Source organism: Staurois parvus, unplaced genomic scaffold (genome assembly GCF_062004578.1).
Source record: "Staurois parvus isolate SC_StPar_1 unplaced genomic scaffold, SC_StPar_1.0 ptg000780l, whole genome shotgun sequence".
NCBI classification, from domain to species: Eukaryota; Metazoa; Chordata; class Amphibia; order Anura; family Ranidae; genus Staurois; species Staurois parvus.
In genome coordinates, this window is record NW_028318576.1 from 1,192,639 (window position 1) to 1,219,209 (window position 26,571).

The window sequence follows — 26,571 nt, forward strand, 5'->3', positions numbered from 1 at the left end:
TTTAGATAGTATTGGTTGTCAGTTGAAAGCGCCGTTCTTTATGGTTATCCACCTGTTCCCTATTGACATTCCACTGTATGTTGTGTTGTTCAGACAAGTAAAACTAGGTTTTTCAGTTGGAGCCACTAGATGGTGTCTTTGGTTGTTTTTCTCCTTATTGGTGCATAGATTCTTCTTTCAATGTTTTTTTTTTTTCAAGCACTTCAAAAGAAAACCTAAAACAATAGAACAATTCAAAATAATGACTTGTTTATACCAAACTGATACTGTAGACTTAGCATAGAATAAACCTTATGTAACATAATGGGAGTTCCCAAAATGAATCAACATGGTTTAGTGATTAAGGTGAACTAAAAGAGAACTCCAGGGATTAAAGTGATATTAAAGGTAATTTAAAAAAAAAAACAAAAACATGTAAAACTTACGTGCTCTGTGCAGTGGTTTTGCACAGTCCCGATCCTACCTTTCTCAGGTCCCCCCCGGCACTCCTGGTCCTTCCCTCCTGCCATGTGCCCCCAGAGGAAGCAGTTTGTTATGGGGGCACCCATGCAGGCTTGCTCCCAAGCTGTGGCTCTATGTGTCAATTCACATCCCCTCATTGGCTCACTGACTGTGTTTGAAAAACTATGTACAGTACACCAGAAGACGCTACATCTGCAGGTGACATCCCCTGGCAGACCCCTACACACCTGTCGTTGGTTGTTACAATGCTACACAGCATCACTGGTTGCTAGGTTGTTGCTAACTCTGTAGCTGACAGCATCCTACCAACCTGTGACGCTCTAAAGACTGGAGGAAGAATATGCAACGAGGAAGGAGTGTCCACAGTATGGACACTCTGGCTTCAGTGTCGTCTCCCTCCATGTGTCCATTTAAAGGGGAAGATGGTGGCAGCTCTGCCTTGAGTTGGGCTTTATTATTTATTTTATTAATATTATATTTTTATTAATTGCATCTTACAAAATCCAAAGACATTTGTTTACATAATCATCTACAATTTATTATAAATTTTCCAAACCCTTTACCATACCCCCCCCCCCTCCCAATTACCTCCCTTATCCAGTTCCTATTACTCCTCTAGTGTTCCATCTTCACACCTTCATTTCTCCTCTGACCTCTTATCACTATCTCTCTCCCTCTACTCATTCTTCCCTTCTCTTTATTCTTCTACACCATCAATTGAGTTGGGCTTAAAAGATGAACTTTGCTGAACTAAAAAGTACCCTTGCATTGGGGCTTCACTTGCACTGCAATGGTTAAATGTTCTTTTTTGCCTACTGTACCCAGGCAGTTGACCCTCTCCTCTTCTCTCTAAAGCTCCAGGCCCTCGGCATTCTTTTTTTTTTTGGTGCTGTGATCCAACTTCCTTTTACAGGGTGGCTACATTTATTATCTATGGTTCCACAGTATGTAGGAATGTAGCCACCCTCCTTTGCTGTTCTCGAGATGGACTATGGACCTTGGACTATGGAATTTGTAGAAAGCAGTGCACATGATGGAAACTAACATGCACTTTTCATTCCAGACAAATGTAAGTAAGAGGAAAAAGGAGAAGTTAAGGAGGTCACAGAGGAAGTTACAAGGATGCGGAAAAACACAAGAAACAATTGAATTAGATTTTGGGGGTCAATAAGTAGTGGATGAGTATGGATTATTTTTGTAAAATAAGGATATTGTTTATTGTCACTTTAGATAGTATTGGTTGTCAGTTGAAAGCTCTGTTCTTTATGGTTATCCACCTGTTCCCTATTGACATTCCACTGTATGTTGTGTTGTTCAGACAAGTAAAACTAGGTTTTTCAGCTAGAGCCACTAGATGGTGTCTTTGGTTGTTTTTCTCCTTATTGGTGCAAAGATTCTTCTTTCAATGTTTTTTTTTTCCAGGCACTTTAAAAGAACACCTAAAACAATAGAACAATTCAAAATAATGACTTGCTTATACCAACCTGATACTGTAGACTTAGCATAAAATAAACCTTATGTAACATAATGGGAGTTCCCAAAATGAATCAACATGGTTTAGTGATTAAGGTGAACTAAAAGAGAACTCCAGGGATTAAAGTGATATTAAAGGCAATTTAAAAAAAAAACAAAAACATGTTATACTTGTGTGCTCTGTGCAGTGGTTTTGCACAGTCCCAATCCTCCTGTCACGGTGTGCCTTCACCCCCCCTCCCCCCTTGCCGCGTCCTCATCCTGCAAACAGCCTCTGAAGCCAGGCTGTGCAGGATGGGGGGAGGGGACCCCTGCGGCGAGGATCAAAGCTCATCTGGCAATCTAGATGGAGGAGCTGTGACCACCCACCAGGAGACCCCAGCGGCAGACCGCCGAGATGTCTCCACGTGCCCAGGTGGATGCAGTGCGGGCACAGGGGGCTTCCCACGCTCACGAGAAGTGCGGCCCGAGTCAAGGGGGCGCGACTTGTTGCCTGGGCAATGCGGGGCTGGACCAGCCGTTGCCGGGGCAACCCGGAAGCATCCTGGACAGTTTAAAAGGCCGGCGCGGGAGCCGGCCGGTCTCTTCCTCCTGCGCTGTCCGGCCGCTCTCTCTCGGCCCACCGCCACCACTGTCATGAAAGGTCTGGGTGGGGACCGGGCCTCCGCAGCCATCCCGGCTGAGCACTCTGCAGAAGCTCCCCTCCTCAAAGGTCAGATCCCACAGCCAGGACTCCTGCTGCTGTTCCTGGCAAGCTGGCCGCTGCGAGGGCCCCTGCCTGCTAATCGCTGCTGTCCCTGGAAAAGCTGGCTGCTGTGAGGGCCCCTGCCTGTTAATCGCTGCTGTCACTGGAAAAGCTTCCCGCTGTGAGGGCCCCTGCCTGCTAATCGCTGCTGTCCCTGGAGCCTGATGTTGTCCCTAGAAAGCTGTGTGGGAGCTGTGCTGAGGCCAGACTCCACAGCCAAAGTCCCGCTGAGTCCCCGTGAGGCCGCTGTCATCCCTGGAAATCCCGTTGAGTCCCTGTGAGGCTGCTGTTGTCCCTAGAAAGCTGTGTGGCCGCTGTGCTGAGGCCAAGTCCCACAGCCAAAGTCCCGTTGAGTCCCCATGAGGCTGCTGTTGTCCCTAGAAAGCTGTGTGGGCGCTGCGCTAACGCCAGACCCCACAGCCAAAGTCCTGTTGAGTCCCCATGAGGCCACTGTCCTCCCTAGAAATCCCGTTGAGTCTCCGTGAGGCTGCTGTTGTCCCTAGAAAGCTGTGTGGGCACTGTGCTGAGGCCAGGCCCCACAGCCAAAATCCCGTTGAGTCCCCGTGAGGCTGATGTTGTCCCTAGTAAGCTGTGTGGGAGCTGTGTTGAGACCAGACTCCACAGTCAATGTCCCGCTGAGTCCCCGTGAGCCTGATGTTATCCCTAGTAAGCTGTGTGGGAGCTGTGCTGAGACCAGACTCCACAGCCAAAGTCCCGCTGAGTCCCCGTGAGCCTGATGTTGTCCCTAGTAAGCTGTGTGGGAGCTGTGTTGAGACCAGACTCCACAGCCAAGGTCCCGCTGAGTCCCCGTGAGCCTGATGTTGTCCCTATTAAGCTGTGTGGGAGCTGTGCTGAGGCCAGACTCCACAGCCAAAGTCCCGTTGAGTCCTCTTGAGCCTGATGCTGTCCCTAGTAAGCTGTGTGGGAGCTGTGTTGAGACCAGACTCCACAGCCAAGGTCCCGCTGAGTCCCCATGAGCCTGATGTTGTCCCTAGTAAGCTGTGTGGGAGTTGTGCTGAGGTCAGACCCCATCGCCAAGGTCCTGTTGAGTCCCCCTGAGCCCGCTTACCGTGGGTGTCCCTACAGGCCGCATGTCGCGGAGTGCCATGAACTGTCCTGATTGAGTGTCTTTCATAGTTCAATAAAGCTTTGTGTGTTCCCCATCTTCTTTGTGTGTTCTGTCCTGCCTACGCTTCCGTTACACCTCCCCTTCTCGGGTCCCCCCAGCACTCCTGGCCCTTCCCTCTTGCCATGTGCCCCAAGAGCAAGCAGTTTGTTACGGGGGGCACCTAAGCAGTCTCGCTCCCAAGCTCTGGCTCTACGTGTCAATTCACCTCCCCTCATTGGCTCACTGACTGTGATTGACAACAGCGGGAGCTAGTGGCTTCCGCTGCTGTCTCAGTCAATGAGGTGGGAAAGTCCCCTGGGAGCCGAAGCTTTTGATCACTAGATCATGATGGGGCTTGGGTAAGTATTAGAGATGGCTGAAGGCTGCTACACACAGAATGTTTTTGTTGCCTTCATCCATAGAAGGTGCATGCCCTCAACATGGGGGGTTACTTTGCCAGTTGGACATCCCCCTGGCAAAGCACCTTCTCCCTATGTTGATGAAGACAAGGGCCTCTTTCCAACAAACTAGAAGTTAATTAGCAGGCCCCAAAGGTTAGTAGTCAGTAGGGCAGTGTACAGAAGTTAGTAAGATGTATTGCACTGAATAGAGGTTAGTACGATATAGAGCATTTTACAGGAACCAGTAGGGCAGATGACACAAGTGAGTAGGACAGGTGTTAGCAAGGAAGGCAGCAAACAGGGCAAAGGACAAGGGGTCAACCGGGCAAAGGACAGAGGGCCGGCAAGACAGTGTGAAGGGGCTCAGGAAGGCACAGTATAGAGGTGTCAGGATGAACAGGTCAGAAAAAAACAGTACAGGTGGGTCTGGAGGGCACAGCACAGTGCGGTCAGAAGGGCAAGGTACTGGGGGGTTGGGAGGGTACGATACTGGGGGGTCAGGAAGGCATGATGTTGGAGGGAGAGAGGGTAAGTTATTGGGGGGTTCAGGAGGGCAGAGTACTGGGGTTAAGAAGGTACAGGTGTGGGGGTCAGGAGGGCACAGTAGTGGGGGGTCTGTAGGGTATAGAACTAGGGGGGCACCAGGAGGGCTAGAGAGTCTGAAGGGCAAAGCACTGGAGGGTCAGGAAGGCGCGGTATTTGGGGGGTCAGGTGGGAACAGTACTGGAGGTCAGAAAGGCACAGTCCTGGGGGGTCAGGAGGGCACATTACGGAGGTGTCAGAAGGACATGGTACTGAGGGTTAGGAGGGCACGCTACAGAGGGATCAGAGGTCCATGGTACTAGAGGTCAGGAGGGTCCATATGTGGTTTCCTGATGCAGAACAGTGCAAGGAAGCTGCTGTAGCCAATCTACCTGGTCTGTGGCACTGATCCCCGCTGGCCCTCCTCTCTCTTCACATGATGTCACCAAAAAACTTCTGGAGAGGAGGGCAAGGATCAGCACACTACACACAGGGGGACAAGAGCCTGGACTTTCCCAAGCGCTGGTAAAGTCAACAATCCTAGGTGGCAGGGGCATTCCCTGCATATGCAAGGGGCGTGCTGCAGGGCGAGGAATGACTCTGCTGCATAGGACTTGCTTTGACTGTATTCTGGCTTGAGAGCTCAGACTATAGGATGTCTGAGCTCTGCTTTGTCACTCGGGGGGGGGGGGGGAGCCCTTGCGGGTCGGTAGGGCAGGGACTCAAATGCAATCTACCTGTCACCTGCCAGCGGTCAACAGGTAGATCACGATCAATGGGTTGTCGACCTCCGCCATAGAGTAACAGGCAGCTCCAGCTGCACATACAAACCACTCAATCACACTGCATGAGCAAGGGAACCCCTGTGAATGAGCTCTACATTTTTTAAATAGTTTTTTTTATTTTTCTATTTAATTTTTATTATTTTGTTTTACCATTTTAGATTTATTTTACAGTTTTTAATTTTTAATCAATTTTTTTTATTTTTGCAGCGCTTTTTTTTTGAGGGGGGGGGGGGGTTTGGTGAAATATCATGTGTCTAAACAGACCCCTGAAGTCTCACTTTTATGACAAAGGAAGGGATTGAGGATACACATTTCCTAGTCCCTTTCCCTGCAGCCTCAGCTGCACTGCAGATGATTGAACAGGTGATAGAGGCTCCTGTTCATTCATAAACTGAAGCTTAGTCAACACAGTGTACTATGCTTCAGATATGAATTAACACAGTCAGTGATGGGCACCAATTACTCACTGTGTACATTCAGAAAAGGAATGGGCCCCGTATTTATCAGCCCCTTCCCCTGCTCTCCATACTGAAGTTCTCTCGCAGCAGCCAATAAGAGAGGAGAGAAGCTTGAAGCACACAAGGAGGCCCAGGCAGCAAGGGGGGATCTGATAGCTGACAGAGGAAGGGGTGATTGGTGCAGCAGGGGGCATTACAAGAACCAGTCCTCTGAATGGCTCTCCATGCAGCAGCTAAAAGCCAGGGGAGGGAGATAAAGAGAAGCGGCTTTCAACTGCTACATGGAGAAGTGCAAGCTCCGCCAGTGGTGAATGGGGTGATCAGGATGTGCCCCAGCACAGGCCATGCGCACACCTATGCCTTTGAGCAATGTTTACATGCGTACAACTTTACAGCACAAAGTGCTTTCTGTTGCTGGGACGCAGTTAGCGCCAATAGAGTGCTTTGCACATATTATTACAAACATTTCCACACATGCAGCATAATAAAACAGTCCTTAGACTGGACCACAGATGCAGATATTTACATTTGTTTAAGGATTTACAGATTTTTACACAGCTGTGTGTACGGCAGCATAGAAAACTATATAGCTGCATTCAAACCTGAGAAAAAAAATCAGATGAAACCACTGTGTGTTTGCACCCATGTCTATGATCCTGCATTAAAGTGATTCTAAAGCTAAAAACGTTTTTTACCTGAATGCATGTCTTCTCCAATGATTCATGTGTTGTTTTGCTGTGTTTGTCATGTGTTTTGCTGTGCAATAAACTGCATGTTTGCTAGCCAACTTTGGGGTGCCATTAACAACTAGAAAAGCTACAATTTCTGGGGAAATTGTGTGAAGTGTTCTTGCCTCAACCAGTAGTCTAAGGCTTGAAAATGAGGGAGTGATGGCAGTTTAGAAATCATGTCCTGATTTTTCAGCTCACACTCTAGCTTTTGTCACTCTGCTGCCTGCTCACACACCTGGGTTCCTATGGCAACTCACTCTACAGCAAGGGCAGAGATGAGCGGTTAAAAACAAACTGCTTCAACTTGCTCACTTCACTGGTGATTGCCATCTTCAAACAGTTGTAGTTTAAAAATTTAAAATCCTACACCAAAGAGCTTTATATTGTGAGAATCATAAGACCCAGACCTACATTTTGATGCATAGTATGTCTCTGAAATATTAAAAATGAAGGCACAGTCGCAGTTTAGAAATTGCCCTTCAAATTTGAGGTGGCTGTCAGGAATGGACTAGCCAGCAATGGTGGGACTCACCTGCCTTTTGATCTGCAGTACCAGGGCTGGCCAGCGGGTGCTCCCAGCAATCAGAGACTCAACTTTGCAGCCAGCTAACACCTGGAACTGATTATGCTGGGGTATTTAAGGGATGGCCAGACTTGCAGACTCTGCCTTGGTGTTGTGTTTCTCTTGGGCCCTGTATCCTGTTCCTGCTCTTTGTTCCTGTCTGATTCTCTGCTGACCCTGCTCTGATCCCTGGCTTGTCTGACCATCCCTCTGCCTGACCCTCTGTACTACGCTGCTTGCTACCTGTTCTGATCCCTGGCTTGTGACCCTGACCATCCCTCTGCCTGACCCTCTGTACTACGCTGCTTGCTACCTGCTGAACCTGGCCTGTGACCCCGACCAATCTCCGCTTGCCCCCCCTGTACCTACCTGCCCAATTGATATTGACCCGGCCTGCCTGACGACGCTTGCTTGTATGTACTGTTATCTGTGGGTGGTTGGTTTGGTTTGTTTGCACTGTGTTATGTTTTAGTATTGCACTGCGTTTATGTTTGTATTGTTAGTGTTAATAAATTATATTGTTTATCACATATCTGAAGTCTGCGTTTCCCTGCGTCAGTCACACACCTCTGGTCACACCTGGGAGCCCTGACAGTGGCTAGAGTGGAGTTTCAATGAATGTCAATGGGCGGCGTGAGTTGCAAACAAATGGTCATATTGTGAAAACTATCAGGACTATGGCTTAGCCGTGGACATTTTTAGTGGCAGCAGGGATAGCTAAACGTTTTGATATAAGATTTGCGTAGGTGGGCTTGAAAATGAGGGAGTGATGGCAGTTTAGAAATCATGTCCTGATTTTTCAGCTCACACTCTAGCTTTTGTCAGCTCCCACTCTAGTTTTTAACATTCCGCCATTCATTCCTATGGGACCAATTTCACCACAAAAACGCTGATATTTCGTGAACCATTCGGCGAAACGTTCCACAAAGTAATAGCACACCAATCGGGAACAATCTGCACGTTTCGGTATATTACTGTCTATGTAGTGTAAAAACTGTGGGAGGAGTTAGGGTGGTAAATTTGGCTATAATAATAAGAATATATATGTGAGATAACAGTAAGTGGTCTTGCCATGCAAGAACACTTAATTATTAGCAGCTCAAGTGTGACTTGTGTTTTTAACATGTTTTACATGCGTTCTCAGAATGTGCATGGGTACAAGCATTTCTGCACGTTCTTGAAATGTGCAGGTGTGAAAGCAACCTTTATTTAACAATATTATATTACTTCCGCCAGAGGCGTAACTAGAAGCTTCAGGGCCCAGTGCAAAAACCCATGAAGGGCCCACCTTGACTTGAGCATAAGGCCCTTTACTACCATTGTGGGGCCCTTTATTATGGGCCTGTAGCTGGACCCTTTTCCATGTTCTGCAGTAGGCCCTCTTCCTGACCTTACATTAGAATCCCCCCTTACATCAGAATTCCCAGAGTTCCCATAGCCCTCTTTACATCAGAGTTCCCATTTACAGTACACCAGATTCTGCAGGGTTTGCCTTACAGTGCAAGAGGGAACTCTACGGACCCTGATGTAAAGGGGAATGTTGTGGACTCTGGTGTACAAGGTTGTCAGGTTACCAGAGCCCTCCCTAACATCAGAGTTTGCAGAGTTCCTCCTTACCTTAGGATATGCAGAGTTCCCCTTGCACTGTAAGGGGGAATGGTGGGAACTCTGATGTAAGGGGGGGGGGCTCTGGTGTCCAGAGAACCTCTTACACCAGCGTTTCCCGTTACACCAGAGTCTGCAACATTCCCCCTTACATCAGGGTCCGAACGAAGAGTTCCCCTTTACACCAGAGTCTGCAGGATGAATACACTAAGGTGCAGATGCTTTCAATTCAGCCTCAAAGGCACCAAGGGCCATGATGTCACCAGGGGTGGACTTACCATTTGGAAACTTGGGCACTGCCCGAGGGCCCGGGGTCAGTAGGGGGCCCCATGAGATGCCCCTGGTACCTTTTTCATATGATTTTTTTAGTTTGGGCAAGGACACAGGGGCCCCATGATCCCCTATTGCCCGGGGGTCCCATGAGTTGTCAGTACGCCCCTGCACACCTGATCAGCAGCCCCCCAACAGTTAAGCCAATCCTGCCAAGTCAGAGCCAAACTCAGCCTAATCAGGCAGCTCCCGAAATGCGCATGTATACTATGCATGTGCAGTTCTGGAGATGGGCAATTAGTAATCCACTGTGCTCAGCTCAGGATGGGGGGGGCGTGGTCCACTGCTCAGGTGCGCAAGGAGAGGGCGTGGGGGGTGGAAGAAACTCAGGGACAGTAGTTTCTGTTGTCAGAAAATTGCCCTTATTTTACTGCCAACACTGTTTGGGGCCCCCTCCACAGTGGCGGCAATCCAGGGCCCGGTGCAAACTTTGAAACCCTGGTAGTTTCGCAGCTGACTTCTGCTCTCTTCATTGTTTTACTATAACCTACATGTATCTCTGCTGGTTAAGACAAAATCAGCTAAAGTCTTCTATACTGCTATAGTATATGATCGAGATATATATATATATATGTGTAAATGTAAATATATATATATATATATATATATATAAAGTCATCTGTATAAATCAGTATGGTTTGCTTCACGATGCTCTTCAAGTAAATTCAGCATCACCTGCTTTCTCTGCACCCTTAGAAGAATTAAAATAGCGGTTAAAAGAACATACCAGGAGTGGGGTTCGAACCCACGCGGACACATGTCCATTGGATCTTAAGTCCAACGCCTTAACCACTCGGCCATCCTGGTGAGTGTGCAGGATGCAGCTCACCATGACTTGTATCGAGGCTATAAATCAATACATTGTGTTTGAATAACATTTATCCGAATCGCTTGTTTTGTTTAATTCTACGTAATCGTCAGTACTGTAATATAAATGCAGTAAATCACATTCAGGAAGTAGGCGGCTTCTAGTAAACACATTCCTATCCATAGAGCTGATAGGGAGAGCTGAGTCTGTGTCATCGTGCTGAGACTCCGCCTACCATGATGTCACAAGTTCGATCTTCGTTCTCTTCTGCGTTCATTGTACTCAGTGCTATAGATAGTCTATGACGTATGAGGAAGTCCTGCAATGTATAGAGAGGCGAGCAGTTCTCGTAGACAGCATGTGCTGGGAGAGGAGGAGAGGAGAGTCCTCTGGATGATGATCCTCCTCCTCCTAGGGGCTGTAGGTTCTCTGAGAGTGAGCCCCACACGTGGCAGGTCAGGACAGAGGGAATCTTGACCATTTTGCACACAGGACAATTTGTAATAATTATATTTTCACACATAATGTAAAACCTACATTGTTCTGCTAGAAAATTACTTGGAAACAGTTCTACAGTTTCTGGAAACAGGTCCTGTAGAATCAAATGGTGACCATTACGATTTTTATCAAACGCAGATTTTAAGGAACAAATAAGGTCAAAAAGAATTTAAGTGTACACAAACACACTATAATACCCAATTTGGCAGAATATGGTATAGATGTATGACTGGGACTGTGCTGAGTAAATAGATACCAAACATGTCAAGACTAAAAATTGCAGGTGCCTGTAAAATGGCAAAAAAACTACAGTACCAGGGTCGGACTGGCCATTCGGGCACTGCCTGAGGGCCCAGGGTTAGTAGGGGACCCCACAAGATGCCTCTGTCACCTTTCATAGGCGCTCACATTATTGATGATAATGTAGGCAGACAACCATGGAAGCTGACCAAGAGCCCATGATACGGGAACAGACCAGAGAGAAGGAGCCGATGAGTGAGTAATCCTCCAACCTTGTGATACCCGGAACTGTACACGGCTCGGTCCGGGCACACACACAGCACATGCTGGGAATCCTAACGGAAACCCAGTCATGTTCCCCCTTCCACCTCCTCAAGCTGTGCTGTCTGTGCCCCTAGTAAGGATGGCAGAGCCGGCTGTGGGCCCAGACAGGATGTGCAGGAAGTAGCTGAGGGAAAGGGAAGAGGGGGAGGGAGAGTCTCACCCCCTTCTCTCTGAACCCTCTCTAACCCCCTCTCTATTTCATCCCCACCCCTACCCTCTCTTTCACCCCCCTCTCTCATGCCTATCCCTAACCTCTTCTTTGTTTCAACCCCCCTCTTTCTCTCACCCCCACTCCTACCCCCTTCTTTCTTTCACCCCCCTCACCCCCATCTCTCTCTCTCACGTCCTCTTTCTCTGAACCCCTCTCTCACCCTCCTCGGTGCCTCTCTTTCTCACTCCTATTTTTTACCCCCCTTCTATCTCACCCTCTCTCTGTTTCACCCCCCCCTTTCTCTCTCACCCCCACCCCAACTCCCCTCTCTCACCACCTCTGTCTTTCACCCCCTTTCCTACCCCCACCTTTCCGTCTCACCCCCACCCTCTCTATCTCACCCCTCTCACACCCTCACTCACTCCCATCCTCTCCCTCTCACCCCCCCCCCCCCACCCTACCTCACCCTCACCACCTCTCTCTCTCTCTCATTCCCCTTTCTCACCTGCCCTCTCTCTCACCCCCTATCTCTTTTACCCTTCCCTTTTTCTCCCCCCTCCCCGTCTCACCCTCTCTCTCTCACCCCCTCTTTCTCACCCCCTCTTTCTCTCACCCGCCCTCTCTTTCACACCCTCTCTCTTTTACCCTTCCCTTTCTCTTTCCCCCCTCTCACCCCCTCTCTCTCCCAGCCCCTCTCTCTCACACCCTCTCTCTTTTACCCTTCCCTTTCTCTCCTCCCCCTCACCCCCTCTCTCTCACCCCCTCTCTCTTTTACCCTTCCCCTTCTCTGCCCTAACCAACAGGTCTATTCTTTCCTGCTCTGTGCAATGGAATTACACATGGTGGTCCCCTGCCAGCACTCCTGGCTCCTCTTCTTGGTGTGCCCCCACGGAAAGCCACTTGGGGGCACACCTGTGAGCTTGATACCAAGCTGCATAGCCTGCATCCATAGACACAGGATTTGACTTACATCGGTATGTCTCCTGTTGCCTCAACAAGGGCTGTGAGACCAGGACAGGAAGTGAGATGAGAGAAGCGCTACAGATGGGTACAGCGCTGGATCGAGGACTCAGTATGGGGGGGGGGGGTAAGGGGGCATTCTGCTACGTAAACATTTTTTACCTTAACCACTTGCTGTCCTGAGGATTTACCCCCCTTTCAGACCAAGCCATTTTTTACATTATGGCACTGTGTTACTTTAACTGACAATTGCGCAGTCATGCAAGACTGCACCCAACTTACATTTACGTCCCGTTTTTTCTATGAATTGAGCTTTTTTTGTGCTATTTGTGTGTTTTTTATTTTTTGTGCTATAAAAAAAAGACCGATAATTTTGAGAAAAAAACAATAGTTTTGACTTTTTGCTATTAAGCATGTTCAATATAAAAATTTAAAAAATCAAATTTCGTCATAAATTTACACCAACATGTATTCTGCTACATGTCTTTGCTAAAAAAAAATCTTAATACGTGTAAATGTATTGGTTTACATGAAAGTTATAGCGTTCACAAATGGCAGTATAGATACTGAGATTATTTATTTTACTAGTAATGGCGGCGATCAGCGACTTATAGCGGGACTGCAGCGGGCATTGTGACACTGGGAGGAACTGACTTGGTGTTACTGACATCACCAGTGACACCAACACAGTGATCAGTGCTGAAAAAAAAGCACTGACACTGTACTAATTGCACTGGGTAGGAATAGGTTAACATGAGGGGTGATCAAAGGGTTAACTGTGTACAGGAAGTGTTTTACTAGGGGGCGGTGTCTGTGTGCTTCACTGTAATCACACTGCTCTGGATGGCTGTGCTGTGCACAGCCATCCAGAGCAGTGTGCCCAAGCTGACAGGGAGGATAACTGTTAGTAAACAAAATAGTTCTTCTCCCCATCGGAGATCTTTGGAAATCACCGGGCGCCGGAGAGTAATTACTGGTCGGGACCCAGTGATTGACAGCCAGGGAAAAATCATGTATATATATATATATATGTGTGTGATTTTGCGCACCCGTACCGCCATGTAGCAGTATTTCTGCTATAGATCGGTCGGGAAGTGGTTAATGCCAGGAATGTGTTAAGGTAAAAATTGTTTAGGCTTTACAACCACTTTAACTTTTTTTATTACATAGACTGTGCTTCATTACCTACCCCAGTAGCCAGAAAATGAAAACAACTGAAACCAGAAATGACAAAATGCTTATCACTTCCAGCTTTATTCATTGCAGAGGAAATTGTGGAACTGATGTTTCTTGGTCATCTCCTGCTCTATTTGGCTATTGTACCTTGGTTCCAGGCTCCCCGGAAGAACCACCATGCGCTGTATTGAGGGAAAGGCAGATCTTTTCAGTAGGTAAAAGTGATCGGGTGGTTGTAGAGCAACCCAGATCATTTTTCCTGAACAGATGATTGCTGATATATAGTAAACTTCTCATGGTGATATCTAATATCTAGTACAAAAACTCCTCAAGGGACTACCTAGAGGTCAAACAATCTGTGTGTGCTAAAGCTGGCCTTATACTGAGTGAAGTTAGGCAGGTTCCTAATGAACCAGCTGAAATGTGCTTCATGGTTGGTCCTGTGGACACAACTCAACCTGACACAATTGTTAGCCAAACAGCATCTGCATCCAGTGAGACGCAGCTGATGTTTAAGTATTTGGTGCCAATGACAAATTCATGTACCTGTCAGAAACAGGTACTGTATGTTAATTGTTTGCATAGCGAGGGCATCACTGAAGCCGAAGTGTCCATACAGGACAATCAATCCTCAGTGCATGCTCAGCTACCTAGCTGCACTGTGTCCCTGGATGATATGTCACTGTCAACTGCAAAGCATAATTGGGTGATAATTCTCTGTCTGCTGAGCAGTTGATTGCGTCCTGTCAACCAGTGATGCATCCCCAGCCCCATTCAGCTGCCAGCCAAGAGGTTCCCATCATTGATCACATATGGTCATTGCCATATTCAGGTAATGACATAAACCAGTATCTCTAGCCCTTTGTTTACATCTAGCTGGCAGCTGAATAGGGCCAGGGAGGCATCATGGGTTTTTGGTGTCCTAGCAATCCTCTAGCTCTAACAGGAAGTTGTCACATTTATGACAGCCTTCCAGCACATACTCAACCCACTCTGAGCAGTGGCATCTATCTGTATATCAGAGAATTGCCAGAGTTGGTCTTAATTTCCACTAGTTCTCTAATCTGCAAATTGGTGGTAATTCTCTTTGAATTTGTTGCAGTCATAGTGACAGATTCCTAAACTGTATCAGGATGGTAATATTATGCCCTTAGCTCAGGAATGTAAATCATTTGTAACATTGCGCTAGAGGGAGATTGTTCTGTGAATGAAGGCACACTAAGAATGTTGTTATAGTTTCACAATATTTCTGTGCACTTTCATTTACAGAACAATCTCCCTCTGGTGCAGTATTAGCCTATGAAAATTTTGTAATAAAAAAACCATTAAAAATAACACTAAATTCAAGTGCTGTATCGCAAAATATAAATTTTTAATGCATTTGTTAAAGCTCAACTCCCTACGGCTCACTTAAAATTACCTGTGCCACAGCAAGGTCAATTATAAAAGATCAGAGGAAAAAGACATAAAAAGAAATAAGGAGATGGACAGCAAAGATGAAAAGTAAGAGGATTTAGCTACTAGAGCCCAGTCTGAAGAATATTTAACTTCACTTGTTTGGGAAATACCTACTTAAGGAAAACAGAGGATCTAAGGGGCACATAATAAGAGGTCTATTTGTAAGCTGGGTGGGTTAGTAGGCGAATGACATTTCTGTTCTCTCTCCTTGTTGGTTGCCAAGTGTGGGTCACATAGGAGACCTATCCCGTGGTGGGTTCTTCTAGACTGCACTAGACACCTTGATCAAGGTCACTGCCCCACACATGAGGTGCCTTTTCTATGTGTTTTTCACTGTGTACACTTAAACATTCAAACTGTTCTCCAGTTAACTCTCTCTTGTTCCTACGTCTGTGTGCACCTTCGCTGCAACGTGCCACATTTAAGAGGGACATGCTGAGCCCATGCCCACCCCACCTGTCCAGTGCATATCCACCACCCCACTCCCAGCAACAGAATGGAATCCCGCCATGCACACAAACTCCATACTGCTCTCACTTAACTCTTCCTCTGCCATACACAGTGCACTGGCTGTAAATTTCGGAGAGCTAATCTGCTCCCATTGCTTTAAGAAACGGACCTTCAGGGGAGATATGCCTACAACACTGTACAGTTGTCACAGGTACATGCTTAACAAAAGGTTGCTTGACTGACTAATAGCTTCTGTTACCATCGGTAACCACTTGCTATCTTTATACCCCAATGTGTTTACTGACTCAGGTTATAGACTGTATGTGCCAGTTACTTGCATTAAACTCCTTTAGTAACTTCACACCAAACAAAAGGCAAGTTTTAAAGGCTTTATGGAAAATTTCTGAACATAACAGAGTTCAAAGTAAAATACAGTTCTTTACCTACATCCATAATCCCTATTTCAGGCTTGTGCGCTGCCCTGGCCTACCTGCATAGGTAGAGTGTATTCTTGCCATAGTCCATGGCTGGCAGAATCCAGCAGATGGTATCTTCAGAGTGGACTAGCAGTCCCTCTATATACTGGAAGACTTTGGAAGGCAGACAACCTTGGATTTTGGCATCAGTGGTGACATGCAGTTCACGGGTAACCCTGGAATCTGGAACTTTCACAGAGTATTACTCAGATATACATTGGCTACTGCCCTCTGCTGTTCCTTCTTATAGGCACAGGACCAGTGGATGGTATCCAAGAAAGCCTTCCAAAGAAAACCCAGGAAATAATATTAACCTTATCCCTCCATTCACCCAGCTGTTGCAAATGACCCATGTAATTTGTTTAATATGCTTGCTTCCTGTGATCATCAATTCCATCTAGTGGCCATGATGTGATATTCACTTTGGGGTATGTCAGAAAAATTCAGCAGACGTAAAGTTGGAGAATATACTTTGATTCTTTAGCTCCGCACCTACATAGTACTTTGACTGAAACTTGATACATGATGATCAAACTGGTTTTATGCCCGGTAAGGACACGAACATAAATATCAGGCCACTCTTTACTAACATTTCTGTGTCTGGCCCTATGGGGGATACCAGAGTGGTGGTGTTATTAGATGCCAAAAAGGCATTTGACTCGGTGGAGTGGTCTAACCTGTGGGAGTTGCTCTATAAATTTGGCTTTGGTCCTATTTTCTTGTCCTAGCTAAGGTTTGTACTTATTCTACACTCTCCTCTCCCTTTCCCCTTTGGTGTGGTATTTGGCAGGGCTTTTCACTCTCCCCTGGGCTTTTTGCTCTTTTGTTTGAGCCCCTTGCATGTTTTGTTTGGTCGGCAACTTCCTTGCGGGGTTTACCTGTAGGTGACTGGGACGAGAGGATATCATTATAAACCAATGATAATCTCTTGCATCTTGGGGATCCTGATTTGTCTCATCAGCATGCCTTGGCAATTATTGATGGATTTGTTTGTTTTTTTCCGGCTTCCAGGTTAATTGGGATAATTTTTCCCCTTACCTTAGGCCCTCCACCGGCTATATCCTTTGCTCCACTTTGAGTCATTACCAAATTTCACTATCTTGGAGTGGAGGTACAGAAGGAACCGCACCGCTATGTGCCCTGCAATATTACTTTCCTGCTTCAAACCTTTACCAGGACCGGCAGCAGTGGCAGCCAATGGCTCCTGCTTCTGTCTCAGCCAATGAGAAGAGGGAGTCCCAGGATAGTCGAGACTCCAGTGAACAACACTGGATCAAGAGGGGGCTTAGGTAAGTATTAGGGGGGGCTGCTGCACAGTGAAGGCTTTTTCCCTTGATGCATAGAATGCATGTAGGTAAAAAACCTTCAGCCTTTAGAACCACTTTAATAAAAACTTTTACTGGTAAAAACATACACATTGCAAAGTGGAGAGGAGGGGTGCAACATAGAGGGGGAGAACAGTAAAAAAAAAGTGTTGCATGAGCCGTGAAGGTGTAAGCGGGGCCTGGGCTGGTTTACTCAATCTGGGAGAGATTGTGCTTAAATTTTGGGAAGCTGTATAACATCTTGTATGTTGTAATAAGGTTAACAAAGGTATTTGCAGAAAGTAACTATAGGCACATAACAAACTGTCAGATGTGCACACAGTTGCAATATACACTTAAGCCGTCCAAAGAGGGATTGAAATTCAGCCAATTCAGCAGTCAACAGCCGAATTTTGATCCATGGGCAGGCTAGTTGTACTATAGCAGCTGGCAGTGATCATTGTATTCTAATAACGGGGAAACCTCAGAATACAAAAGCTCCACTGGAGGAACAATGAATGTGTTGATGAGAGAATGTAACAATTTTCTACATTAAGAAAACTGCTTAATGTATGGCCTGCATCAGTAGGGCATAGTATTGCAGCAGTATATCACCCATCAATGACACAGTATTGCAGAGTGGCGCGTTCCAGGTTTAACTTATTTACCAGAGTTTGGCTCCTTCTGGAGGGGTGGTGAACTGGAGTATAAAATAGTGACGGTGTCCCTGCACTATCTCTGCTTGGGCAGGAATTTCTACCTGCACTGTTACTCTCCCTAACAAGATGATGTTTTTGTCCCTCAGCTAACCACTCGCTCCAGGCACCCCAATTTATAGAGTTCCACCAAGATGGCTGCCAGGGGTTATCAGAAATTGTGGTGTCCAATAATACAACTCTAAGCTCTGTATCAACTATAGGATCTCTATATTAACAAAGGATCTCACTCTGTTCGTGTAGTGGCACAGTGCTACCTACTGAATGAAAGCCAGGTTGCACTGGCCTACAAGGGTGTGAAGCTGAATATGTACTGGAACTCTTCAGTGCTTCTAACAGTTAATAGAGAGAACTGTTTTCTTTTCATAATATATATATATATATATATATATACTGTATATATATATATATATTATCACAAGTGTCTTTCACTTTACTTTCCAGTATGTGATAGTAGAAATATGATAAATCACCTGGGTAGATGAGTAGGGTATACAGTTTGAGTACAGTGATACATGTCTGTGTTTTTGTACTTTCTCTAATCTCTAAATCAGTGGTTTCTAAACTGTGGCCTCAGGGCTGGATGTGGCTCTTCGCATTCTTTCATCTGGCCCTTGGGGCACTATTTCATCCACTGATAACAACAATGGGGTATAATCCCCCCTGACACCAATGAAGGGGAATAATTCCTCTCAATGACACTGATGATGGGGCACAATTTCTCACAATTGCACCAGTTATGGGGCACAATTCCTCCCACTGACACCAATTGATAGAGGACAATTCTTGCCACTGACACGAAAGATGGGGTATTGTTTTTTCCCACTGATGTCAGGGCCTTTTCTACCTCCAATGGCCACAGTCCGCCCCCCCCTAAATTCTGAAGGACAGTAAACTAGCCCTTTGTTTAGAAAGTTTGGAGGCCCCTACTCTAAACAACTGTTCCAAATGCATTTCAGTTTTCATCTTGTATGAACTTTTCATGGCAACATAGAGTTATCACTGCATAAAAGTACACATCATGTAGAACATTCTACTTTTAACTAATTTCTCATCAAACCTGACTGGGATGCATATGTAAAATAAAATAAGTTTTCTGTTAAAATTTGGTTTTAAAATATTTTGCAGCTGCATTTTCTGCTGTTTATAATGTCCAAAAATAGAGCTGAATTTAAGTTATGACAGTTGGAGATCATACGGATAAAACATTTTCACATGATTTAAAATTGCTGCCAAAGGGAAAAATATCTGTCGTAACCAAGACGGTTATCTACAATAGTAACTTTTGTACTGCATCCTTTAGATAAATGAACTGTTCATTAGATATTGTGATCTTCGCAGTGCAGAAACTAAATATAATGCTGGCAGAACTCAGACAAAAATGTACTGAGAAATATTTTATTCACGATGGTAAGAAAAACAATAATTTTGCCCTTAGAAGTTGTATTTAAATAGGCTGCACTAAAGCAGTTTTTGTAGTTAAACACCTAAAATTAACCTAAAATGTTAAAAACTGGGAGCAATAAAGAGCATTTCTTTATTGCATAAGAGATATGGATCCAGAAGACTGCTACTATTAATGTAGTAGTGACGACTACTACAATGATTTTCAGTTTGGTCAGGCGTGAGATGATACTTTCATTAGTCCAAACTGGACTAATGTATCTATGAAACAAAATTCATACCTAAACTTCAGCTTTAATTTGGGGTAAAGGCATGTAATAGCAGCCAAGCCCATAGACTGCAATAACAGACTGTCGGCGGCTGCAGCTATTTGTGCCTGTTTACAAAGCCAGTAATCACCACAGGTGATTGAGGCTGAACACACACAAACTACAGATGAATAGCCCTGGCTGTCGACAGCCCGTCAATTGCAGCAGCAGGAAGCAGTAGAAAAGTAGTGGAAATTGCAGTGTGGGAAAATGCCCCTGCGAATAGTGCTATACTCTTTCCATCTCACTAGCTACCATAGATTGATAACTCTGAAAATGAAAAATCAATTTTTTAGAAAGGCCATCAGTGAACTTTCGTATTAAATTAATAAATAGGGATGTGGGTTTTTGTGTAACATCATATACAGGGTTTGCTAAAATCAAGTCAAGCAAATGCATTTCTGTGTTTATTCTTGCTTAACAGGTTTGGTTTTACCAGCTTTGCAAATGGATATCTTGCATGCAACAAGAGTTTAAAGGTTTGGTGGTAAGTTTACTGTAATAATTCTGGATACAAAATATATTTAGGATGCAACAAGCATAATGTTACTGATGGAAAAGTAAAGTGCTAGAGCAGTGGTAATCAACCTGTGGGTCGCGACCCCTTTGGGGGTCGAACGACCCTTTCACAGGGGTCCCCTAAGACCATCAGAAAACACATATTTCCGATGTGTAAAGAGCAGCTGCTGTGTTGAAAGCAGCTACTCTGTTAAAAGCAGCTACTGTGCTGAAAGCAGCAGTATTGGAGGTAAAACGAGACTCATGAATTATAATTACTGGGTAAATAATTTTATGGTTGGGGGTCACCACAACATGAGGAACTGTATTAAAGGGTCACGGCATTAGGAAGGTTGAGAACCACTGTGCTAGAGTGACACATATTGGTGTATTAGTGACAATAAAAATGGGTGGGTTAGATATGTTAGATTACAAAGTGCACTTATAAAATGTTTTTATTGAACATTTTAACATCTTTAAAAAAACTTGTTGCCTGTCCATCATATAGCTTTAAAAGCCCAGCTCCGGATCTTAATAACCATATAAACAAATTTGCAAGTGCTGGGCTTTAAAGAATAATTCCTATTCCATAACCGTATAACAGGATGTTGCTTCAGAGAGGTCTTTCTCAACCATTTTAATACAGAGAAACTGTAGAAATAATTATCGTTTCTTGGGGAACCCTTGCTAAATTATTACATCTCCAGCTCTTGACACATTTTCATGGCCAGTAAGTTATAATATATAATAAATAATATATATTATAAATATAATAGTGCATAAAAGAATAAAGAATGTTGTGTATCTAGCATAGTTGGCACCCAGAGCAGGTCATTTTTTATTACTCTCCATGCTCCATAACAAAGAATTGTTTCAGTAACAATCATGAAATTGAACAAATAATAGTAATAACCAGAAAAAGAAACACCAGCAGTGAAAATTGTAGTGCCCCCTACATTCAGTGGAAAAGCTCCTTCCTATATTGGTAGTGCCAGTGGCAGGACACCTTATCTTAATGGTCAGTTTATGAAGGGCATTTTGATATTGTTGACCAGTGGGAAAACTGCCCCCCCTTGCCTTACACACAGTTAAAAATATAAATCTGTCAGGAACTGGCAAGGGTTTGAGTAGACCCCAGGCTCTGCTCCTAGCACTCTTGCTCTGGGTACAAACAGCACATTAAATTCACATACTCCTTACAGTTCCTCTTCAGATCTGGCCACCAGAAAAGGTACTGCACTAGATCAAATGTTTGTGAATTCTGAAGTGGCCTGCCAAGGGGTGGTCATGACAAAGTCCCAAAACAGCTACCTTGATATTCTCTAGCACTAACATATCCCCTTTCGAATACAGACCAAGTTGTAGGTCAACCGCAGATCCAACTTGATGAAGATGGTTGCAGATCTTAATCTTTGAAACAGTTTAGGTACAAGAGGAAGAGGATAACTGTTTTTTACAGTGATCATATTAAGTTCCCAGTAATCCATACATGACTGAAGGGAGTGGTCCTTTTTCTCTACAAAGAGGGTTCCTGTCTTTTCTGAAGAAGTGGATGGATGGATGAAGCTCTTTTTTGGTTTTCTTCGATATACTTCTTCAACGCCTCCAGTTCTCATTCTGATAGTGGAAAGTTTTGCCCGAAAAGAAGCTTGGCGCCTGGAAGTAGTTTGATCAGGCAATCATAAAGTCCGTGTGGAGGGAGAGTGTCAGCCCCCCATTTACTGAATACATCCAGATATTCACGATATGGCTCAGTCACAATCTTGCATATCTCACTATCAGAGTCAATGCATGACAAGGTTATGGAAGAGTTCGGTGGTTATGGACAATGCTCCTGACAATAGGTTGATTGAACCTTGATATTTCCAAAAATCCAGTCAATATGCGAATTATGTGCCCGCAGCCACGGTAGACAGGAAATAGCAGAGAGGAAAGAGTGTCTAGACTCAACAGTTCTTTATGATTAGTGGGGGAAACAACAGGTACTCAAGGTATCCAGTCCTGATTTGATGCAGGAACTGTCTCCCAGGTACACTGAAAGTCCTTATGAGCGGCCAAATCGATAAGGCAGCTACACGCCATAGAGTCAACAATTGTCATGACTGGAATTGCTCTTCCTGGATGCTGAAACGAGATTGGGAGTGCTATATGAGTCACACTAGCAGACAACAGTGGCTGACTAACAGGAGAAATAGACAGGCACTTATGCAGCTTTGCGGGATATATGTGTACATAGTGGCCAGCTTCCCCATAGTGCAAGCAGAGATTGTTCTGCCAACAGCATACACCTTCTTCAGATGACAGGACTCTGGAAATGTTGGCGTTAGGTCCACAGTATACAGGGGACCCTTGACAAGGGACTGCAGCTTAGGCATGTATTATTCAAATTTGTGCGAACAAAACCCTCTGATTTAACGCAAACTGTTAGGGCCCAATTGGTTGTTTTGCAGGCTGGCTGGCAAGGGTATCCTAGGAAGGTATCCTCAAAGGCTTGCCAGTGTCTAGTCATCTGAAAGTATGTGCCTATGACCCATGATGTATGAATATGTTGCCTGTGTCCTGTACTTTACTCCAAGATATGGAATTTATAGGCAAGTTGAAACTCCTTTAGCCCTGGTTCACACTGAATGCGGCTTTGAAATTTCAAAACCGCTGGTCAGTGCGATTTCATGTGTGGCTCTACTGACATCTGTGCAACTTCATGCACAGATGTCTATGGAAGTTGTGTATGAAATCACCAAAAATAGTGCAGGAATCTTTTTTCAATCAGTGTCGCACCGCAAAGTTGGAGTCACACTGATCTGAACTGCTCCGTAGGCACAAATAGGGTGCAACTTGTCATGTGGTTCTTAACTGTCAAATTGCATGAAAAATCCAATTGGTGTGAACAGGGAGCTTAATTACAGTTACTGGAGTAACTGATATATTTGCACATTGTGATCATATTCGCTCTTAAAGTGGAGTTCCACTCACCCTGTCAAAAAATAAAAGCATTTACAAAAACTGTAGCTGCTGACTTTTAAAAAACAGTCACTTACCTGTCCCTCGGTGTGTCCTCTGCCGCCCATTTCCATCCTGTATTCCAGGAGGCTGGCATCTTCAGTGTGGGCACCCGGCTGTGATAGCTCGCGGCTTCACAGCTGGGTACCCACTGCGCATGCTAGAGTAGCGCTGCGCTTCATGAATGGTCCTGTAGTCTTCTGAGACTTGTCACGTGTCCCAAAAGGCTACGGGGAGGGAGGACACCTTCCGTTTCCAATCGCCTAGGCCAGGGGTAGGCAACCTGCGGCTCTCCAGCTGTTGCAGTACTACAAGTTACATCATGCCTCTGCAAGTCATAGCCGTAACTGTCAGTTTTGTAATGTTGCAATGCCTCATGGGAAATGTAGTTCCACAACAGCTAGAGAGCTGCAGGTTGCCTACCCCTGGCCTAGGCAATTGGACCAGAAGTGGGAGTGGGTACCTGCCAAATTTGGGTACCCGCCCCCCCAAAGGTGCCAATCCTTAATGGGGAGTGGGGGAGCAGTCCTTAAAGTGGAAATTCCCCTTTTGGGTGGAGCTCCGCTTTAAGTGCCTCTTCTCCAGAGTGAATAACTGTAATCTATGTAATCAGTTTTCATAGCTCAGGTCCTCCATCCCCCTTATTAGTTTTGTTGCCGTTCACTGAACTTAATTCAACATCTTTCTTTGGGATTGGTGACCAAACTCAACCACATATTCAAGATGAGGCCAAACCAGTGTTTTGTAAAGAGGTAGAATTATTGATACATACTTTTTTTTAATGCATCAGAGTATGTTGCTGGCTTTGTTTCCTGTGGCTTGGCAATGCATGTTATAAATTTATGATGTACAGTTGCAAGAAAAAGTATGTGAACCCCTTGGGATTATGTGGAGTTTTGCATGAATTGGGCATAAAATGTGCTCTGAACGTCATCTAAGTCACAACAATAGAAGAACACAGTCTGCTGAACATAATACTACACAAACATTAAATGTTGCCATGGTTTAATTGCACATAACATGTAAACATTCACAGTGCAGGGAGGAAAAAGTATGTGAACCTTTGGACTTAATAACTGGTTGACCCTCCTTTGGCAGCAATAACCTCAACCAAACGTTTCCTGTAGTTGCAGATCAGACCTGCACAACGATCTGGAGTCATTTTGGACCACTCCTCTTCACAAAACTGTTTCAGTGTAGCAATATTCTTGGGATGTCTGGTGTGAATCGCTCTCTTAAGGTCATGCCACAGGATTTCAATCGGGTTGAGGTCAGGACTCTGACTGGGCCACTCCAGAAGGCGTATTCTGTGCTGTTGCAGCCATTGTTTTGTTGAATTACTTGTATGCTTTGGATCATTGTCCTGTTGCATCACCCATCCTCTGCGGAGCTTCAGTTGGCGGACAGATGGTCATACGTTTTCCTGCAAAATGTCTTGATAAACTCTGGAATTAATTTTCCCATCAATGACAACAATCCGTCCAGGCACTGAGGCAGCGAAGCAGCCCCAAACCATGATGCTCCCTCCGCCATGTTTCACAGTGGGGATGAGGTTTTGATGTTGGTGTGCTGTGCCTTTTTTTCTCCACACATAGTGTTGTGTGTTTTTCCCAACAACTCAATCTTGGTTTCATCTGTCCACGGTATATTTTGCCAGTAGTGCTGTGGAACATCCAGGTGCTCTTTTGCAAACTTCAAACGTGCTGCAATATTCTTTTTGGACAGCAATGGCTTCCTCCGTGGTGTCCTCCCATGTACTCCATTCTTGTTTAATGTTTTCCTTATTGTAGATGCGTCAAAAAAATGTTAGCATGTGCCAGAGATTTCTGTAGGTCTTTAGCTGACACTCTGGGATTCTTCTTTACCTCATGCAGCATTCTGCGCTGTGCTCTTGCAGTCATTTTTACAGGACGACCACACCTAGGGAGAGTAGCAACAGTGCTAAACTTTCTCCATTTGTAGACAGTCTGTCTTACCGTGGACACATGAACATCAAGGCTTTTGGAGATACTTTTGTAACCCTTTCCAGCTTCATGCAAGTCAACAATTCTTGATCATAGGTCTTCTGAGAGCTCTTTTCTGCGAGGCATGGTTCACATCAGACAGTGCTTCTTCAAACCAGTAAACCCAAAACAGGTGTGTGTTTTTTAAGGGGAGGACAGCTGTCAGCAACACATCCAATATCATCACACTGATTGGAGTCAAGGTTGGCTCACTCCTGGCTCCAATTAGCTCTGGGAGAAGTCATTAAGCTAGGGCCTCACATAATTTTTCCTCCCTGCACTGTGAATGTTTACATGTTATGTGCAATTAAACCATGGCAACATCTAATGTTTGTGTAGTATTATGTTCAGCAGACTGTGTTCTTCTATTGTTGTGACTTAGATGACGTTCAGAGCACATTTTATGCCCAATTCATGCAAAACTCCACGTAATCCCAAGGGGTTCACATACTTTTTCTTGCAACTGTATATATGAACAAACATTCCACTAAAATGTTTTCTTTAATGAGAACACTAAATAAATGTTGTTTGATGGTTACTGCACATCATTATTGTCAACTTTGTTGAAGGAAGACAGATAGGTCCGCAACTGCAGTCCACTAGTAGTGCAAGGTCCACAACTGCAGTCCTCTAGTAATGTAATATCTTACACACAATAAAAGCACAAAAAAGGAAAGTAATGTAATACTGTTTCACACATACAGGGAATGCTTTGTCATCATCTATATTGACAAAGCACATCCTGCCGGCATGAAATGGCTGTTAACCAATACTTTTTCTTTGTCAAGCTTTTACAGTATGTTTGAAACCAAAGATTGTTCTTCTTGACCAGGGGTCTCCAAACTTTCTGAACAAAGGGCCAGTTTTTTGGTCTTCTGACTTTAAGGAGGCCAGATTGTAAACAGTGGCAGTGGAAAATGCAGAAAAAATAGTGCCCAATCATTGGTGTCAGTAGAAGGAATAGCATCCTATTATTGGTATCAGTGAGAGGACTAGTGCCCCAACATTGGTGTCAGTGGAAGGAATGGTTCCCCAACACTGGTATCAATGAAAGAAAATTTGTCCCAATACTGGTGTCAGTGGAAGGACCGGTGCCCCAACATTGGTGTCAGGGAAGGACTGGTGCTCCAGCATTGGTGTCAGTGGCAGGAATAGTGCACCATCGATGGTATCGGTGGGAAGAAATGTGCCCCATCTTTAGTTTTAGCAGGACTAATAGTGCTCTATATTTTATATCAGTGGATGGATTTATGCCCCATTGTTGATGTCAATGGCAAGAACAGTACCCCAATGATGGTACCAGTGGGAGGAAAAGTGGACCATCTTTAGTGTTAATGGAAGTAATAGTGTTCTGTAGTTATATCAGTGGGAGGAATTATGTCCCGGTATTGGTGTTAGTGGAAGGAATGGTGCCTCATATCAGTGGCAGGAATAGTGCCACAAGGGCCAGATAAAGGCAATCAAAGGGCTGCAGTTTGGAAACCACTGTTCTAGACACTAAATGCTGGATAATCTGCTTTCCGCATCAGCAGACTTTTATTTTGATTCCAGGAATCAGTGTCACTTAACCTCCCTGGCGGTATGATTATTTCAGATTTTTGGTGCTGAAAGCGGT

General features: G+C 45.0%; 1 long non-coding RNA gene and 1 other non-coding gene across 2 annotated transcripts; both read right to left on the minus strand.

Moving 5' to 3' along the window:
- Nucleotides 1-1,651: 1,651 nt before the first annotated feature.
- Nucleotides 1,652-10,111, minus strand: LOC149444734 (uncharacterized). Its single transcript, XR_016306525.1, has 2 exons — nt 9,910-10,111; nt 1,652-1,901 (listed from the first exon to the last, which is right to left on the minus strand). It is a non-coding gene; the product is annotated as an uncharacterized LOC149444734 (long non-coding RNA).
- On the minus strand, nt 9,907-9,989 carry TRNAL-UAA (transfer RNA leucine (anticodon UAA)). The gene has a single exon. It is a non-coding gene; the product is annotated as a tRNA-Leu (tRNA).
- Nucleotides 10,112-26,571: the final 16,460 nt, after the last annotated feature.